General features: G+C 40.7%; 1 pseudogene; it reads left to right on the top strand.

Annotated features, from left to right (window-relative positions):
• Window positions 1–234: 234 nt before the first annotated feature.
• LOC100766556 lies at window positions 235–3696 on the top strand (annotated as a pseudogene).
• Window positions 3697–20279: the final 16583 nt, after the last annotated feature.

Below are 20279 nucleotides of genomic sequence, written 5' to 3'. Positions count from 1 at the left end.
GTTGGTAACTGCCTCTAAGAATTGATCATCTGACAACATGGCAGACCAGATGGGTTCATAAGACACAAAGTGCAGCAGTACAGTGTGGGGTGGGGCCATGTTAGGGAAGGGTCACTAGTGAGAAGCCCATGTCAGGTTGGTTTAAAAAGTAAAAGAAAGCTTCATACAATTTTTAATGCTATTATGTTTGAAACTTCCAGTGCTTCTTTGTTCCTACACTTGGCTTGTGGATCCATGGAGAGTTTCTCCAATATTGCAGTGGCCAATGGTGGGGAGAGTTCAATGTTCTCCTTGTCGATTCCTGGGGAATGCTGGGAAGTTGCAAGTGAGGTCATGGAATTAGGGAGGTTAAGGTTGACAGTGATACTAAGCTGGGTTTGCATTGCAGGAGGGTAAGGAGATGTGGATGTCAGGAGGGATTCCTATTATGAAACTTTGGGTCCTGAAAAAATCCCTGTCCAAATTGCCACTCTTGGCATTTCCACTTTGGCTTTTTGCATGAGCCAGAAATGTTTTCAGTAGTTTCTTTTCTTCTCTTTTTTTTCCAAAAGGAATGGTGATATAAATCTAATATAATGCTTAGGAATAGAGTACACATGGGGGCTGTAAGTGAGACCTGGCAAAGAATTGAGCTGTGTAGCTAACACCTCTGGATCTGTAGTTATGCACAGAGGCCTTTCTGAAAGGCTGTCTGAAGGTTTTCCTGTCTTCTCATTCTTATCACTTAACCATTCATTGACCAAGTGTTTCTTTGTTTGGGGTACTTTGTGGGACATTTATTAAGTGCTGGAATTTCCACTTCAGTAATTATTTCTGCTGCTGCAGTTTTGGTTTCTGGTTCTACAGCAAGTACAGTGTTTTCAATATTGTTCTGTTGTGATGTAACTTCAATGTCAGGAGAAGATGGCTGTATGTCTCAACACATGCTGACAGTCCTGTGTCTCTGACACTGCTGTCCAATATCTGAATCAACCCATTCTACACATCCCCTGAAAATGACCTCGATGACACCAACTCAAAAATTGGCTTGGCTGGCTTCCCTCCTATGGGAAAATAACCTCCTCTTACTCCTTTTTTGCTTCCTTCTACCCATTCCTACTACTTCCCCATGGTTAACCATACCCCTCCCTTCCCTCCTTGGACCCCTAATAGGGCTCCTCTTATTATTTTCCTTCTGCCCTTGGGCCTTTAATCGGCTTGTGGCCTTTGTCAAGCAACAAGTGGACTCTGTCACTAAGCCTGGCCTGCTCCAATACTAATCCCCTTCCCCACGCCAGCTTCAGAGGTGCAGACCTGGATGGTACTGCAAGGAGACCTCATCTTCTGAGGAATATGCCTGTGCGCAATGGGGTCGATGTCCTAAAGCTTCCCCACAAAAGGCATCCGGATGGTCCTGCCTTTCAGATGTCTCCGAGAAGCCGTCCCCGACGTCAGAGAAAAATGTCCTTTATAAAATCCACATAGATTCTCCAACTGGGGGCCAGGCCTCTATCCCCCTCTGCTGAAAAATTTGGCCACTTCTTTTTATAGAAGGAAGTGGGAATATGTTGAGAGCCTAATCTCAGGGCTTGGCATGAGATCCTAGGCCATGCTTGGCAGGCCACATAGTTAACCTTTACATAACTGCTCCTTAGAACCTCAGCTCAAGAGAAGAGACAACTTAACCCAGTCCTCCACCCACAGGCTCAGTCACCTAGGCAACCAACCCTTCCTGGACCTCTTACTCATGAACTCTTTACCCTGCCAAACATCCTCTTTGTGGCTTCCTAATATCCTGTCTATTCTAACACCTGGTGCACAAACAACCCATTCTGCCCCTCCCCATATCCTGCTCTGCTGACTATATAAGCTAGCCTGAGAAAAGTAAAGTTTGCCACTTGATCAGAATCTGTCTTGTGGTTGTTCTTTCTTCGTTTCTTGTCCCCATTCCCTATCCCTGATTCTCTTGCCCCAGGTTGACGTCCTGCAGGTCAGGACACAGGCACTGTGGTTATTGTCACAAAATCATCAGAAAACTTTGCCCTCATATTAGTGAGTAGCAAAATGACCTACACACTGGGCATGGTGGTACACAACTTTAATCCCAGCACTCTGGAGGCAGAGGCAGATGGATCCCTGAGTTTGAGTCCAGCCTGGTCTACAAAGTGAGTTCCGGGACAGCCAAGACAACAAAGATAAAACCCTGTCTCAAAAACAACCACACCTCGTTGGTGCCCTCCCACATGTCCACAGAATGCATCAAGGCCCTTAACAACAAGATTAAAAAACAAGTTATTGTGGGTGAACTTTCTAACCTGGAGAAGAATTGGAGAGTATACAGGCAGAAACTGGAGAGGAACATATCCTTTCTTGCAGATTAAGCAAAAGTGATTTCTGAAAGCAGAAATATGTTGAATGAACTAAGAAAAGAGTATCAAGCATTGAAAAGCTCAGAGAAAACTGAAATCAAGACCCAGTCACCCTGACCTCCCAGAACCATGTGTGGCATTTTGTAGGCTTCCCTGTTGAGTAAAGAATTAAAAGAGGATTTGTTGTGCAATCTTAGACAACAGGTCCCCAATAGCAGCAAACAGTTGTTAAAATCTGATGTTAATTATCAGTGTTAGTTTTCTGGTCATGATCTTCATTTGAGAGGTGCTTTGACTGTCCGGCCTGTGGAAGATGAAAGCAGGAATGTGTTCTTATGAAATGTGGTTTTAATGGAGTAAAATTTGAAGCAGAAGACAACGACACTCAAGTTATGTTCAATAACATTTCCACCTGTAAGAATGAGTCTGATATTTTGTCACTCTTCTCTAAAGTCCAAGGTCCTTAGGCTTTTGTGTATTTTCAAGCTTCTAGCCATTACTTATAGTTTCGGCTTCTTTGTTGTAGCTTGTTTTGGCATTTCAAGAATCTGGTCAAGAGTTTATACCTCTCTTCAGTTTGTTCCCAGATACCTGGGCCTACATACCAGTAGCAAGAAGTTCCAGCATCTGGAATTCTACAAATTGATCCCAATTCTGTTGCTGTTTCCAGATGTGTGACTTCAAACTTATGTCCTTGGGAATGTGTTTATAAGGAGAATGCTGTTGAAGAAAGTTCTAATGACCTAACTCAGATTCCAGAAGAATTGCCAGCATTTGTATCAGTGGTAGGAAATGAAGACAAACTGTATCTTTCAAAACCTATTGCTCCCTTAAATAAGATGCTGCCTCAAGTTGCATTGGAAATTCATTGTAGAAACAATTCCAGGCCAGCGTTGGTGGTGCACACCCAGCACTCCGGAGGCAGAGTCAGGTGAATCTCTATGAGTTCAAGGCCAGCCTGGTCTCCAAAGCAAGTGCCAGGATAGGCTCCAAAAGCTACACAGAGAAACCCTGTCTCAAAAACCAAAAAAAAAGAAGAAGAAAGAAAGAATTCCAGAATTTGCAAGAGAGACACCTGAAATATTTCTTACAGATGAACATACAAAAAGAGTAACTCAGCAATTGTTTGGTGTCCAGAATGTCACAGGCAAGAGTCACTTCTTATGTTTAGCTAGGGAGGAAACCTGGCATCAAAGGAAGTCTTGAAAACTTTTAGTAAGGAGGCAAAAGTTGCAATCCTTTTTTTCTGGAGGCTCTGATTCCATGGTGACTGCAGCCCTTGTTGGTCGGCATATTCCTTCTAAATGAGTCAACTGATCTTCTGAATGTGGCTTTTGTGACTAAATGAAAGACCAGGTCAACTATTCCTAACATAGGAAACAGCAAAACAGAAGAGTCCTCTCAGGGTGATGCTGGGGCTCAGGGCCCTGATGATGCCAGCTATGCCTCATAATGCAATTGTATTTAGAGCTAGGGACATTACTGGGGGGGGAGGGTTTAGAATGTTATATTGAGACTAGGTCCTAATCAACTCTTACTGATGTCTTCATAATGAGAAAGTATGACACAGGCACACACATAGGGACAAGACCACCCTTGACAAGCCAAGAGTAGAATCCAAGCTGCCTGGCACCCTTATCACTCGACCTCTAACAGCTGTGGTACCTTGTTGTGGCAACCCTATATAATAAGCTACCCATGGGGATAATTTTGTCTCTATCATGACTGTAAACTGACAATCTCAGCCAAGAAAAGGAGTGAATCACAACTAACCTAAATGTCTATCTATGTAATTTATATACTAATGGATAATTTTAGAGTACAGTATGTGAAAGATGGGGAGAAATCTATACTGAAGTGCAAAGTGGGTAAGAAACCATTGCCGTAGTCAAGGTGATAGTACACACAGACTTCTCTCCCGGAGAAGTTAAAACAAAACAAAGTACTTTTTCTCAGAGAGGTTGTTTTCCTTTTCTCAAGTTCAGTTTTGTGTTGAAAAGGAGAGACCATGATATGGAAGTATTTTGTTATCTTTAAAATGCAAAATAACTCAGTAAAATGTACCACACCTTAATGATGCAGAACCTAAATTAGAAGTATACCACCCCCTCTGCCCTGACCTCTGCGGAGGTGAGTGTCCCCTCTTCTCCCACCCTATTCCCACCATCACCCCTTGGATCTCTCTAGGCCAAAGCCTGGCAGAGAGTGGACCCACCCAGACAGGGAGGATCGCCCTGAGTCTGGAAACACCTCACTCTCAGTTGCCCCTCCTCCCTGAACTCTGGTGAGTGAGGAGAATGCCAGGAAAGGCAAGACCATCCAGAGCTGCAGACACTGAAGTCTTGGCCCACATACACCACCGGGTGACAAGAGGAGATAGAGAAACCTCACCTGCACCCACTAGAAGAAGAGTGGGAAGAAGAGGGAATAAGAACACACTCAACAACAGAAAGACCAATACGATACCACCAGAATCTAGGGACTCCACACCAGCAAGATCTAAAAACCACAACACAGAGGAAGAATAAGAACCAGACCTTAAAAACTACTTTATGAAGATGATAGAGTCACTTAAAGAGGAAATGAGAAAATTTCTTAAAGAAATAGAAGAAAAACAAACAGAAATTCAAGAAATAAATAATATTCTTAAAGAATCTAAAGAAAGTCAAGAAAAAAACAACCAAACAAGTGAAGGAAGGAATCGAAACCATTCAAGGATGAAAGCTGAAACTTCCCTAACCTACAGAAGGACATGCCTATGAAAGTACAGAAGCTTACAGGACACCAAACAGACTGGACCACAAAAAGAAATCCCCTCGCCTCATAATAATCAAAACACCAAACTTACGGAATAAAGGGAAAATATTAAGAGCAGCAAAGGAAAAATGCTAACTAACATATAAAGAAAGACCTATCAGAATCATACCTGACTTCTCAATGGAAACTTTGAAAGCCAGAAGGTCCTGGATAGATGTCATACAAACACTAGGAGAACATGAATGCCGACCCAAGCTACTGTACCCAGCAAAGCTTTCAATTACTATAGATGGAGAAAACAAGATATTCCATGACAAAACCAGATTTAAACAATGCAGAAGCTCAAATCCATCCCTACAGAAAGCACTGGAAGAAAAGCTCCAACCCAATGAAGATAACTACACTCACAAAAACATAGGAAATAGATAATCCAACTTTACCAAATATGAAAAGAAAAAAGAGGGCAAAATCTACACACAATGACACCACCAATAATAAATCCAAAACAAACAAGAACCAACAATCACTGGACATTAATAACCCTAAATGTCAATGGTCTTAACCTACCTATAAAAAGATACAGGCTAACAGAATGGATACGAATACAGAATCCATCCTTCTGCTGTTTACAAGAAACATACCTCAACTTCAAAGACAGGCATTACCTCAGAGTAAAGGGTTGGGAAAAGATTTTCCAATCAAATGGAGGCAAGAAACAAGCTGGTGTAGCAATCCTAATATCTAACAAATTAGACTTCAAACTAAAATCAACCAAAAGAGATGAAGAAGGGCATTTCATACTCATCACAGGAAAAGTCCATCAAGATGAAGTCTTAATCCTGAACATCTATGTCCCAAATACAAAGGCACCCACATTTGTAAAAGAAACATGACTAAAGCTCAAACCACACATAAAACCTCACACAATTATAGAAGGAGACTTCAACACCCCGCTGTTACCACTAGACAGCAACACCAGACAGAAACTTAACAAAAAAACAAAGGATCTAACAGAAATTATGAGCCAATTGGGTTTAACAGACATCTATAGAACATTCCATCCCAACACAAAAGAGTATACCTTCTTCTCAGCACCACATAGAACCTTCTCTAAAACTGACCACATACTTGGCAACGTAGCAAAACTCCACAGATACAAAAAATTGGAATAACCTCCTGTATCTTATCACACCACCATGTTTTAAAGTTAGAATTCAAGAACAACACAAATTGCAGAGACCTACAAACTCAAGGAAACTAAATGATGTTCAATTATGCTATTCCTAGGTCGAGGAAGAAATAAAAAAAATTAAAGACTTACTAGAATTTAATGAAAATGAATACACCATACCCAAACTTACAGGACACTTTGAAAGCAATGCTAAGAGGCAAGTTCATAGCACTAAGTGCCCACATGAAGAAACTGGAGAATAGTCACACTAGAGAATTGACAGAACAACTGAAAGCTTTAGAACAACAAGAGACAAACTCACCACGGAGGAGTAGACACCAGGAAATAATCAAACTATGGGCTAAAATCAATAAAGTAGAAACTAGGAAAACATTACAAAGAATTTATGAAACAAAGAGTTGGTTCTTTAAGAAAATCAACAACATAACTCTAGCCAAAGTAACCAAAAGGCAGAGACAGAGCATGCTAATTAACTAAATCAGAAATGAAAAGAGGGATGTAACAACAGACACTGAGGAAATCCAGAGAATCATCAGGTCATACTTTGAAAACTTGTACTCCACAATATCCGAAAGTCTAAAGGAAAGGAACAATTTTCTGGGTAGATATCACTTATCAAAATCAAGTCAATAACACATAAGCAATTTAAATTGACCGATAACCCCCAATGAAATAAAAGTAGTCATCAAAAGTCTCCCAAACAAATAAAAGCCCAGGGCAAGATGGCTTCAGTGCAGAATTCTACCAGAAATTCAAACAAGAGCTAATACCAGTACTCCTCAAATTGTTCCACAAAATAGAAGCAGAAGGGACATTGCCAAACACTTTTTATGAGGCTACAACTATATTGATACCCAAGCCACACAAAGACACAACTAAAAAAGAGAACTATAGACCATATCCCTCATGAACATCGATGCAAAAATACTCAACAAAATATTGGTGAATCAAATCCAACAATACATCAGAAAAATCACCCACCATAATCAAGGAGGCTTCATCCCAAGGATGCAGGGATGTTTCTACATATGAAAATCCATCAATGTAATCCACCATATAAACAAACTGAAAAAGAAAAACAACATGATCATCTCACTAGATGCTGAAAAAGCCTTTGACAAAATCCGACACCCCTTCATTATAAAGATCTTGGAAAGAACAGGAGTGACAGGCACATATCTAAACATGATAAATGCAACATACAGTAAACAGACGGCCACCATCAAACTAAATGGAGAGAAACTCAAAGAGATTCCTCTAAAATCAGGAACAAGACAAGGGTGTCCACTCTCTCCATATCTCTTCAATGTTGTAATTGAAGTTCTACCTAGAGCAATAAGAAAACAAAAGGAGATCAAGGGGATACAAATTGGAATCATTATTTGCAGATGATATGATAGTCTACATAAGTGACCCAAAAAAACTCTATCAAGGAACTCCTACAGCTGATAAACATCTTCAGCAAAGTAGAAGGATACAAAATTAACTCAAAAAATCAGGAGCCCTAGTATATACAGATGCTAAACTCAAAGAGAAAGAAATCAGAGAAACATCACCCTTCACAATATCCACAAACAACATAAAATATCTTGGGGTAATGCTAACCAAAAAAGTGAAAGACCTGTACAATAAGAACTTTGAGTCTTTAAAGAAAAAAATTAAAGAAGATACTAGAAAATGGAAAGAGCTCCCATGCTCTTGGATAGGTAGGATCAACAAAGTAAAAAATGGCAATCTTGCCAAAAGCAATCTACAGATTCAACACGATCCCTATCAAAATCTCAACACAGTTCTTCACAGACCTTGAAAGAACACTACTCAACTTTATATGGAAAAAAACAGAATAGCCAAAACAACTCTATACAATCAAAGAATTTTTGGAGGCATCACCATCCCTGACTTCAAGCTCTATTACAGAACCATAGTTCTGAAAACAGCTTGGTATTGGCACAAAAATAGACAGATAGACCAATGGAATCAAATTGAAAACCCTGATATTAACCCACACACCTACGAACACCTTATTTTTGAAAAAGATGCTAAATCTATACATTGGAAAAAAGATAGCATCTTCAACAAATGTTGCTGGCACAACTGGATTCAGACATGCAGAGGATTGCAGATAGATCCATATCTGTCACCATACACAAAACTTAAGTGCAAATGGATCAAAGATCTCAACATAAATACAGCCACACTGAATCTTCTAGAGGAGAAATTGGGAGATACCCTTGAATGAACTGGCACAGGGGAATACTTCCTGAACATTACACCAGTAGCACAGACATTGAGGTCTGCAATTAATAAATGGGACCTCCTGAAACTGAGAAGCTTCTGTAAGGCAAAGGACACAGTCAGAAAGACAAAACGACAGCCCATAGAATGGGAAAAGATCTTCACCAACCCCACATCTGACAGAGGACTGATTTCCAAAATATACAATGAACTCAAGAAGCTAGTCACCAAAACACCAAAAAATGAAATTAAAAAGTGGGGTGCAGAACTAAATAGAAAATTCTCAACAGAGGAAGCTGATATGACTGAAAGACACTTAAGAAAGTGCTCAAAATCCTTGGCCATCAGAGAAGTGCAACTCAAAACAACTCTGAGATACCACCTCATACCAGCCAGAATGGCTAAAATCAAAAACACCAATGACAATCTATGCTGGAGAAGATGTGGAGAAAAAGGAACACTCCTCCATTGCTGGTGGGAGTGCAACCTTGTAAGACTACTTTGGAAATCAGTATGGCACTTGCTCAGATAAATGGGAATCAGTCTACCTCAAGATCCAGCAATTCCTCTCTTGGGTATATACTCAAATAATGCATGTCCATACAACAAGGATAGATGTTCAACCATGTTCATAGCAGCATTGTTTGTGACAGCCAGAACCTGGAAGCAACCTAGATGCCCTTCAACTGAAGAATGGATAGAGAAAATGTGGTACATTTATACAATGCAGTACTACTCAGCAGAAAAAAGCAATGGAATCTTGATATTCGAAGGCAAATGGATAGAACTAGAAGAAACCATCCAGAGTGAGGTAACCCAATCACAAAAAGACAAACATGGTATGTACTCACTCATATATGAATTTTAGACATAGAACAAAAGATTACCAGCCTACAATCCTCTTCACCAAAGAAACTAGGAAACAAGAAGGACTCTAAGGGAAAAATGCATGGACCCCAGGAAAGGGAAGGGGCAGGAACTCCTGAGCTAATTGGGAGCATGAGGGTAGGGGAGAGGGAGCTGCCAGAATGAGAGGAGAAGAGGAGGGGAGAGGAGGAAATGGAGGAGCAGAAATGTTGAGTTGGGGGAAGAATAGAGGAAAGCAGGATGAGAGATAGTATATCAGAAGGAACCATTATATGTCCGAGGAGAGATCTGGCACTAGGGAGATTTCCAGAGATCTACAAGGATGGCACAAACTGACAATATAGGCAATGGTGGAAAGGATAACTTAAATGCCCTTCCCCTATAATGAGACTGATGACTACTTTTTCTGCCATCCTAGAGCCCTCATCCAATGGCTGATGGAAGCAGAGGCAGACATCCACAGATATACACTGAACTGAACTCTGGAACCTAATTGCAGAGAGGGAGGAATGAAGATCAAAGGGGTCAGTACCAGGCTGGTTAACCCCACAGAAACAGCTGGCCTTAACAAGGGGGAGCACATTGTCCCCAGACTGCTGTCTGGGAGGCCAGCACAGGACTGGTCCAGACCCCTGAACATGGATGTCAATAAGGAGGCCTCTGCACTCCAGGGGGCCCCTGGTAGTGGATTAGTATTTTTCCCTGGTGTAAGAAGGGACTTTGAGAGCTCATCCCACGTGAAGGGATGCACTCTTGCCCTGGACACGTGGGGAAGGGCCTAGGCCCAGCCCAGGATGATGTGGTGGGCTTTATGGAGCCCCCATTGAGGGCCCTACCCTGCCTGGGGAGTGGAGGGTGGATGGGGTGGGGGGTAGGTCAGGGGTGGGGGAGAAAGGGTAGGAGTTAGGGGAGGGAGAGGGAGAAGGGATTGACATGTGAATCAAGCTTGTTCCTAATTTGAACTAATAAAAAAGAAATTAAACAAAAGAATTGTATGGAGTGTTATATTACAGGAGACTTTGAAATTTTGACTTATAGCACTCTGATTTTATCATTTTTCTTGTTATGTGTAATATCATTAAACTATCCAACATAGTTTGATTTGTGGACACCCTTAACATAAAGCTTCATGAAGAAAAGATGAAGTCTGGAACTGGAGAGTGAGGGAAGGCAAGTGTTTACCCTGAAGTCTCACCAGCATGCAAATATGAAAGCAGTGAGGACCAGGTGCCACAGCAGAAGCAAATACAGAGTTCAGTCAGAGGAGAAGACTGGGAACAATTCAAATTTCATACAAGGTGGCTATTTATATTCATAGAGTGAGGGGAGGGAGGGAGAAGAGAAGGACAGAGAGAGAGAGGACATTCAGAAAGACACACAAATGAGACAGACCCAATGTTCTCACTGTCTTGCCGACCATGGATCTGTGCTCCAGGGTCCCTGACAGGTGGGTTCACATACATGATATTTTCTCAGGGTCCTCTTTCTTTCTTGGATATATTGTCAGGTAGGTGTGTAACACACTAATTCATAGTAATACTTTTCGGTGAGTATGTCTTTAAATAAGTTTTCCAAGCTCTTCGTTGGCAAGAGACATTCTTAACTGAATATATAATTAGAGATTGGAGCAGTGAGCTTTTCACTAAGTTGCACAGCATTCTAGCAGAATGTTGAGAAAACATTTGCTCGTAAAGTTAAGAGACTGGCTCTGTTGTTTTGTAAAATTAAGATCACTGGTGATGCCTCATGACTATCCCAGCCTCTTCATCAGAAGAATCCCTCTCTTATTGTACATGACTAGCTAAAGTTTTGCGATGTTCACAGGCATTTCATACACCTATCACCAGCTGTTCATCCTCAACTCTGATTCCATCTTCTCCAACAAGCCTTTCTATTCTAATATAGTCCCTGTGCTTGATCCTATCAATAAGCCTCATTATTTTTTGTATGGTATGTAGGTGGAGTTTTCCTGTCCCAGCAGCGGCTTCCAAATGACCACTCTGAGGCTTATTTATAAATGCTCTGCCAATAGCTCAGGCTTGTTACATTTTAATTAACCCATATTTTTTGTTCTTTGCTACATGGCTCATGGCTTGTTACCTCATTTTCTACACATCCTGCTTACTCAGTAGCTGACTGGCATCTCCTCTCTGTCTAAAGACCTTCAAACTTCTATGGTCAGCTAGTGGCTGGCTCTGCCCTCTGACTCCAAACAAACTATTTGTCTGAACACAAATGAAAATATCACATAACATTTCCCCTCTTTTAACTAAATAAAAAGGGAAGGTTTTAACTAACATAGTAAAACCATATACAATAAGTACAATAACTATATATAAATATTTACAGGCAATAATTACATTAACAATCTCTAATTCATTTGCATTTGATGAATTCAGAGAAAATTCCATTATCTATTCTATCTTGGTGAGTTAAAAGTGTTGTTTCTAATTCACTTTCTATCCTATCTTGTATTACCAACCCAAAACTATCTTTTTATGTCTTTCAACCTTACATACTTTACACATCTTTTGCGAGTATCTTTTCTGAATATAGAAACAAGGAAAACTATAACTATCTTGTCTTCAACTCCATCAGAGACCTGAGAAGGATATATTACCTGAGTAAACAGGAAGTGCAGAGCAAACAACTTCCAAAACTGAGACATGACAGAAACAGCTGGCTGCCTAGACAGTCACCAAAGATTGCTCTGTAACATTGGGACATCCATCTTCAGCCTACAGGCCTAGAATATCTGACAGACTTTTCTGTGAAGTAGGATTTTTGAAGGACTGTCCTACCCTGTCTTGGCAAAGTTCAGCAGTTACTCTCTTTTGTGTCCTGCTTGCCCAATTTGGACAACAACTGTCAGCAGTTGAAGTAAGGGCAGTTTCTTGCCCAGTGGCTAACTTTTTCCACAAAGAAAGTAAACTCCATATGGAGCTTTTTTTTGATGCCCATTATCTTCCCTGATTGGTGCTGCCAGGAGCAGATATGTCTTGTTGTCATAAGAAAAAGAACTTTGTGTTATTAAAACATCTTAAGTGCTGTATTAAATAGATCTCTGAAGTGTTTGATGGCCACCTGCCTATCTAAGATATATCTGTTTGACCTTGAAAACATACCTAACATGACTATGAGTTTGATTGTAATAAGTGACCACTAACCTGTGTTTCTTTATTATCCTAAATAGTTTGTAATAGTAACTTTCAAGGCCTAGAATTTATAATGCATTGTTAAATGAGCTGTGTAGATATAATACCTTAAATAAGAGTAGAAATGTATAACAAAATTAACTTTAAATTTGTGTCAATTAACCAAAATCCATACTAATATAAAATATGTAAGATTAATAGTTATTTTTTGGATTGAAGTAGATTCAATAATCTATCCTTTAATCCTGTAATTTCTATATCCCCCCTTTTTCCCTTCAGAAAGAGATCCCTTAATCTAATCTTCTTTGTTCAGCTTTTTTCTGGCCATTATCCATAACAATTTGTAACCAACACCCCTAAATAATGACAAACATTCGTAAATTATTTTTAGGAATGTGGGCATAGTTCTCTAGAATGCTTCCTGATGACTGGAGGCAATGGTAATCTTTGGGGGATGCTGAGAAAATTTAGGATTATGGTCAAGTCCTGAGTGAAGTAGTCTGTGAGGTTGGATCATCTCAGCCAGCAGCCTTGAAGGAGTTCTGGATGAACTCAGAGGAAATTGCAACAGAAGTACTCTGACATGTTGGATCATCTAAGCCATTGGATTCCACCAGAGATTTTTCATGGGGTCTTCCTCAATCAAACCTGATTTTGTGTTTGTTAGAATACAACCAGAATATCACACAACAATGATAAATGCCTGTCAAGATACAATAAAAACAGTAAATGCCTTACATAGAAAAATTCATGACAGATACAAAGCTTAAAATGAGAAATCAGAAGTGTAAGAGCCAAGGGCAGTAGATGACTACATAGAAACAGGGTCTTCTGGACACAGCTGGACAGCTGCACATACACAAGCATTCACACAGGCATGGTTGTGACAGCACACAAAAGACCAAACCCAAGTCAGGCTAAATCCTGGGCATGGAGGGGTTAGCTAGGCACACAGTCCCACCTTTATTCATGGGGCTATTGGCAATTGTTAGCTACTAGGGAAGGAAGGGGCAGTTTTTTCTAAGAGTGTGGCCTCTGGTAAGTTGACCATGCCCCAATAGAAGACCACACATGCAAGAATATTTAGGCAGCACAAATTGGTCTTACGGGATTAAAAGGGGGAGGGAACAAAAGTTAGGTGTGTAAGAAGAGGGGTAGACCTGAGAAGAGTAGAGGGATGGGGAGAAATATGATCAAAACATGTATGAAATTCACAAAGAACTAAGCAGAGTGTTTAAAAGTTCAAGGATAGAGATGCTGACCAAAAACATTCTATCTGAGCTTGCAACTTCAGATAAAGCAAAACAACTCACTTAAAGGTCTCCTCTCAAAGTTATAGAGTGAAAAGTTCATGTCAGTGAGAGAAACAGAATTCAAGAGAAACTAAAGTGAATACCACATAAGTTCAAGTTGTAGGAACTCAAATCAAGATTCCCAGATAAAATATTCCCAATTAAATTCCAATTCAGATAATTTGAAAGTAAACAATAATTTTGTTAGCTCATCCTCTCCCCCCCCCTTTGCAGGATGAGCAAACAACAGACTTTGATCATTTAGTTACCATTGCACATCTGAGACTATTACTATATCACAAGGTGATATTTATGTTGCTGACTTACAGAAACAATAGTTTGAATTCAACTATTTATTAATCACTAGGCTTGTACATGAGTAATAAAATGGCTGTTTTGTGCAAGAGTCCAGTAAAGATATGTAGAATTTGGCAAGCACACTTACTATATGAAAAGCTGGGTTTTAAAAGCATGTGGATATAAATCTCAGGGAGTCCTTGAAAATTATACAAAACCTGTCTCAGACTTCCCCTACCATGTGTCTTTATGAAATGTGTGTGTGCATGTGTGTGCACACATGTATGTGTGTGTGTGTGCATGTGTGTATGTATGTGTGCATGCATGCGTGTGTGCGTGTGTGTGTGTGTGTGTGTGTGTGTGTGTGTGTGTGTGTGTGTGTGAGTGTGTGTGTGTGTACATGTTGTAGGTATATTACGATAATTTTTTATAATACTAAATATGTGAAAGACCTGGCTCCCCTAAGTACCCAATAAATATTTTAATTAATGAATTCATATCTAAAAAACAAGATATACTAAGTATTAACTATTTTCAACACAGATATTGAACGTTTTCCTTCCAACTGGATATCTGGAACTTCGGAGAACCATTGTTCAGTAGATGTGTTTGATGACTGCTGCTCCCTAAACTTGGGAAGACCACTCTTCCCCTAAGTCTACCATTAATCAGATCTTTTTCTTTCCTTTTCCCAACAATTTATGCTGTGACATTTTCTAATGAGAATTGCTTTGTAAGAAGTGAATTTCCTTGGTGCTAAAACCTATTTTCTAAAAGAGGACAGGCAAGAAAATATACCTTGCAATTCCATGAGCACAGAAATGCCTAAACAAACAACATCTTGTGCAGGTAAGATGCTTTGGTTGTAATCAAAATCACCTCTGACATTTCCAAAGGTCACAGTCAATCTGTTCATAACAGCAAAGCTTTCAATGAACTGGAAGTAAGATTTCTGAGAGACATGTTTAAGCTACAGGACACAGAGTCATCTCAGCTCAGGAGCCCTCAGGGAAAAACATGTTTTTAATATTTTTTAAAATATCAGGGATACTTAGACATATCCTTTGAAAGTCCATTGTCAGTACTTTGAGAATATTCACCAAGTTCAGCACTGAATATTTAATAAGTATTTAGAACTATTTAATAAGAACCTGTAGCTATTGGTTATACAGGCTTGATCCTAGCATGGCCTAGCACTGTTACTCTGTTCTGTGACTACACCCTCCCAGCTATGACATCTCACTGTGCCCTTAACCACATAGCACAGACTGACACGCAAGGCTGACAAAGAATCTTGGCCCTTTGACCGTATTGTTGGCCTGGAAATTTCCAGGTGATCCAATTCAGAGCAATCAGAATCAGTCTACAAAACCACATACACGGCAGCACTTCTTTTGCAGTCACGTGCTGTGAAGCTGGGATGGTGCTCTCTGCTTAAGATTCCTGTGGATTCTTTGTGAGCTCACTCACAATGTGTACAAAGACTGATACAGGAAGTAAACACAACAGAAAAAACACGCATGGGAACAGAGACTGGAGAAACAGATCAAGACAAATTACAATTCTGAATCTTTCCAAAGACTATCTCAACCACTTGGAAATAATTACACACATGCTTCAATAAATTCCCACTGAAACTAGCTTAAACTATGGTTTTTAACAGAACAATATCTTCTTATCACATTTATCCGTGTGTGTGTGTGTGTGTGTGTGTGTGTGTGTGTGTGTGTGTGTGTGTGTACATGCACATGAATCTATAACATGAAGCACTAGTGGACAATTTGTGTGTGACAAGGTCTAGGCATCACCGCATGCTGTCAGCTTGGTAACAAATGCCTTCACGGATTGAGGCATCTCACCAATCTTCAGTGGAACAATGTGTTGTTCATACAACTTAGTTCACTTAAGGGAAAACAGAATTAACATTTTTAGGGCAATTCTTAAAGACTTTGTTTTAAATTTTTATTTATTCTTTAAGTTTTTATACATTTATACATGCATGTATTATCTTGGTCATATCTGCTTCAGATCTCCCTTCCCTCTCCACTGAACCTGCTCTCCTCTCAAATTCTCTCTCTCTCTCTCTCTCTCTCTCTCTCTCTCTCTCTCTCTCTCTCTCTGTGTGTGTGTGTGTGTGTGTGTGTGTGTGTGTGTGTGCGCGCGCGCGGGCGCACGCGCACGCGCGCACTATAACCCACTGAGTCCAAATTGTTCTACCTGCATGTGCAGGTGTGGGACGATCTACTATCGCAGTGGTTCTCAACCTTTGAGTCATGACCCCTTTGGGGGATGAATGATCCTTTCACAGGGATCACCTAAGATCATTTGGAAACACATATTTACATTACAATTCGTAACAGCAGCAAAATTGTAGTTATGAAGAAGCAACTAAAATAATTTTATGGTTAGGGGGTCACCACAACATGAGGAATTGCCTTAAAGGGATGCAGTATCAGTGTGATAGCTTGAATGTAATTGTCCTCCATAATCTTATAGGGAATGGCACTATTAGGAGGTGTGGCTTTGTTGGAGTGGGTACAACCTTGTTGGAGGAAGTGCATCACTGTGGTGGTGGCCTCTGAGGTCTCCTATGCTCAGGGTACTGCTCAATGTGTCAGTCTACTTCCTGTTGCCTCTAAGATGCAGGACTCTCTCCACCATTCCTGCAACACCACATCTCTCATGCTCCCCACCATGATGAGAATAGACCGAGCTAATGAAACCGTGAGCCACCAGCTCAATTAAATGTTTTCCTTTATAAGAGTTGTTACAGTCATGGTTCTCTTCACAGCAATAAAAATCCTAACCAAGACAATCAGAAAGGTGGAGAACCACCGTACTAGAGCACTGGCAGCCGGATTTGATGTAGGTCTTATATGGGTAAATGTAACTGCTGTGAGTTCATGAGTTCAATATGGCATAGCGTGAGCTACATTATGTCTGGAAGGCAACTCTTCACAGCCCTCCTCACCATCCTCTAGCTCTTACAGTCTTTCCAACCCCTGCTCCTCAATATCCCCTGAGCCTTGAAGCTTGAGAGTTCATATAGGTGAACCTTAGGGCTGAGCAATCAATCTATTCTCAGCACTTTGAGCAATTGTGAGTCTCTTCGTTTACTGCTGCCTACCACCAGAAGAAGCTTCTCTGATCAAGACTGAGGACGGCGCAGGTCTATGGGTATAAGCATACTATTTAGAAGGCAATTTGACAACACAACCCCTGAGAAAATGGTAATAATAGGTTATACCCTTAGGATCTATGAACACCATCACCTCACCCATGATCTTTTGACCTTTGTCTACTCACATTTAGTACCTCCTTTCAAACTCCCCTTTTCTTTATATTACATTTTTAATTAACTTCCAATATACTAGGTTTTCACTGAATTTTTTAATAGATCCTCAGTCTTGGTTAACCTATATAGAACCCCTTCTTTCCCCATCATCCTTTTAAGCCCCAGTGTTCTGCCTCTCTTTTCTCCTATCAAAAGTTTTCTATACACTCCTCCTTCTATTGAGGCCTCTTCTCTCTGCCTCTTATGGGCCCTTTTTGTCTTCAGGACCTCTATAGAGACTCTATATTAAGTATATAAATCTAAAAATTCACATCTAGGATCCACATATGAGAATGAATATATATCATTGTCTTTCTAACCCTGGTTATCTCACTTGGTACAGTATTTTCCTATTCCATCCATCTTTACAATAAAATGTATAATTTCGTGCCAGGTGGTGGTGACGCATGCCTTTTGTCCCCACACTCAGGAGGCAGAGGCAGGTGGATCTCTGTGAGTTCAAGACCAGCCTGGTCTACAAGAGATAGTTCCAGGACAGGCTCCAAAGCCACAGAGAAACCCTGTCTGGAAGAAAAAAAAACAAGAAAAATGTATAATTTCATTTTTCTTTCTGGGTGAATAAAGTTCTCCTGGTACATGTGCCACACAAGTCTGTGAAAGACTCAGTCACTATTTTCATTGATATATGATGTTCTTGGTGACATGCATAGATCTATACAGCTCAAAACAATGCGGTTTAACCATAAAGTTGTAATATAATCCTGTAATAAGCACACATTTTTCTCACCACCAAGAACTATCCAAGCATCTCTTGCTTTTTTGGCCAATTTATTGTATAACAAATATATAACATTATAGCTGAGGAACATATAGGATTTCACTTTCATGTACTTCCACAGTGTCTTGGCTACTTCCCTATTGCTGTGATAGAACACTATTACCAAGGCAATTTATAAAACAAAACGTTTAATTTGGCTTACGGTTTCAGAGGGCTAGAGTCCATGGTGGTAGAGTGAAAGCGCTGTGGCAGGAACAGCTAAGATCTCACATCTTGACCTGCAAATAAGAGGCAAAGAGGCATAGAGGGAATGGTACGAGTCTTTGAAACCTCAAAGATCTCCACCAGTGACACACCTCCTCCAACAGAGCCACACACCCCTACTCTTTCCCAATCATGTCTACCAACTGTTTGGGTCCAAGTATTCATATATGAACCTATAGGGGTCATTCTCGTTCAAATCAACACACACAATTTGACAATTTACACTAATGATGCTTTATTTGGGGTTGTTGTTGCTGCTGCTGCTTTTGTTGTTTGAGACAGAGTCTCTTGTAATACATATCAGCTTCAGACTTTTAAGAAAGATCTTAAATTTCTGACCTTCCTGACTCTATCTCTCCAGTAACGGGGATACAGGCATGCACTATCCTGCTGTCTCTATCTCTACAGTAACGGGGATACAGGCATGCACTATCCTGCTGCCTCTATCTCTCCAGTAACGGGGATACAGGCATGCACTATCCTGTCCGTCTCTATCTCTACAGTAACGGGGATACAGGCATGCACTATCCTGTCCGTCTCCATCTCTCCAGTAACGGGGATACAGGCATGCACTATCCTGTCCGTCTCTATCTCTCCAGTAACGGGGATACAGGCATGTACTATCCTGTCCGTCTCTATCTCTCCAGTAACGGGGATACAGGCATGCACTATCCTGCTGTCTCTATCTCTCCAGTAACGGGGATACAGGCATGCACTATCCTGCTGTCTCTATCTATCTCTCCAGTAACGGGGATACAGGCTTGCACTATCCTGCTGTCTCTATCTCTCCAGTAACGGGATACAGGCATGCACTATCCTGCTGTCTCTATCTCTCCAGTAACGGGATACAGGCATGCACTATCCTGCTGTCTCATCTCTCCAGTAACGGGGATACAGGCATGCACTATCCTGCTGTCTCTATCTCTACAGTAACAGGGATACAGGCATGCGCATATCCTGTCCGTCTGTCTGGCTCTGGGAAACAGACTCAGGGCCTTGTCCATGCTAGGCAAGCACTCTGCCATTGAGCAACATCCTTAATTTTTTTAAAAACACTTTCCATAATTTTTGATTTTTGAAATAAACTATCAGTTATCCCTGTTGTATACAGAAACTTCAGAATCTGGCGTTTTTCTTTTTCTTTTTTTTTTTCAGGATAAAGACCCTTGCAGAAATAAGGTAAGAGATAAAATCATCCTTCATTAAGATGGTTCCAACTCCAAGGATGAGTGATCTTATGACAGAAACACACAAAATATAAGGCCGCGTGACGCTGTAGACAGATACCGGAGTGATGCAGCTATAAGCCAGGCACCACCGACGCCAACAGCAGCTGCAGAGCATGAAAGCAAGGAAGAGGCAAGAGAAAGCCTTTCTGGAGGATTCAGAAGTTAACCTTGCCCACATCTTTGTGGAGATTTGCAGCCTCTAGAGCAGTGATTTTCAACCTGTGGGTCACGACCCCTTTGGGAATTGAATGACCCATTCCCAACGATAGCCTAAGCCCATCAGAAACATGGACATTTACATTATGATTCATCACAGTAGCAAAATGACAGGAAGTAGCAGCAAGGCCAGGTGGTGGTGGTGCTCGCCTTTAACCCCACCACTTGGGAAGCAGAGGTAGGTGGAACTCTGCAAGTTTGAGGCCAGCCTGGTCTACAGAGTGAGTTCCAGGACAGCCAGGACTACACACAGAAATCCTGTCTGGAAAAAGTAAAATAAGATAAAATGAAGTATCAACAGAAAATCATTTTGTGGCTGGGGGTCACCCCAGCATGAGGAGCTGCATAAATGGG

The sequence above is a fragment of the Cricetulus griseus genome (genome assembly GCF_003668045.3).
Source record: "Cricetulus griseus strain 17A/GY chromosome 1 unlocalized genomic scaffold, alternate assembly CriGri-PICRH-1.0 chr1_0, whole genome shotgun sequence".
Lineage (NCBI taxonomy): Eukaryota > Metazoa > Chordata > Mammalia > Rodentia > Cricetidae > Cricetulus > Cricetulus griseus.
This window is presented reverse-complemented; position numbering and strand designations above follow the sequence as displayed.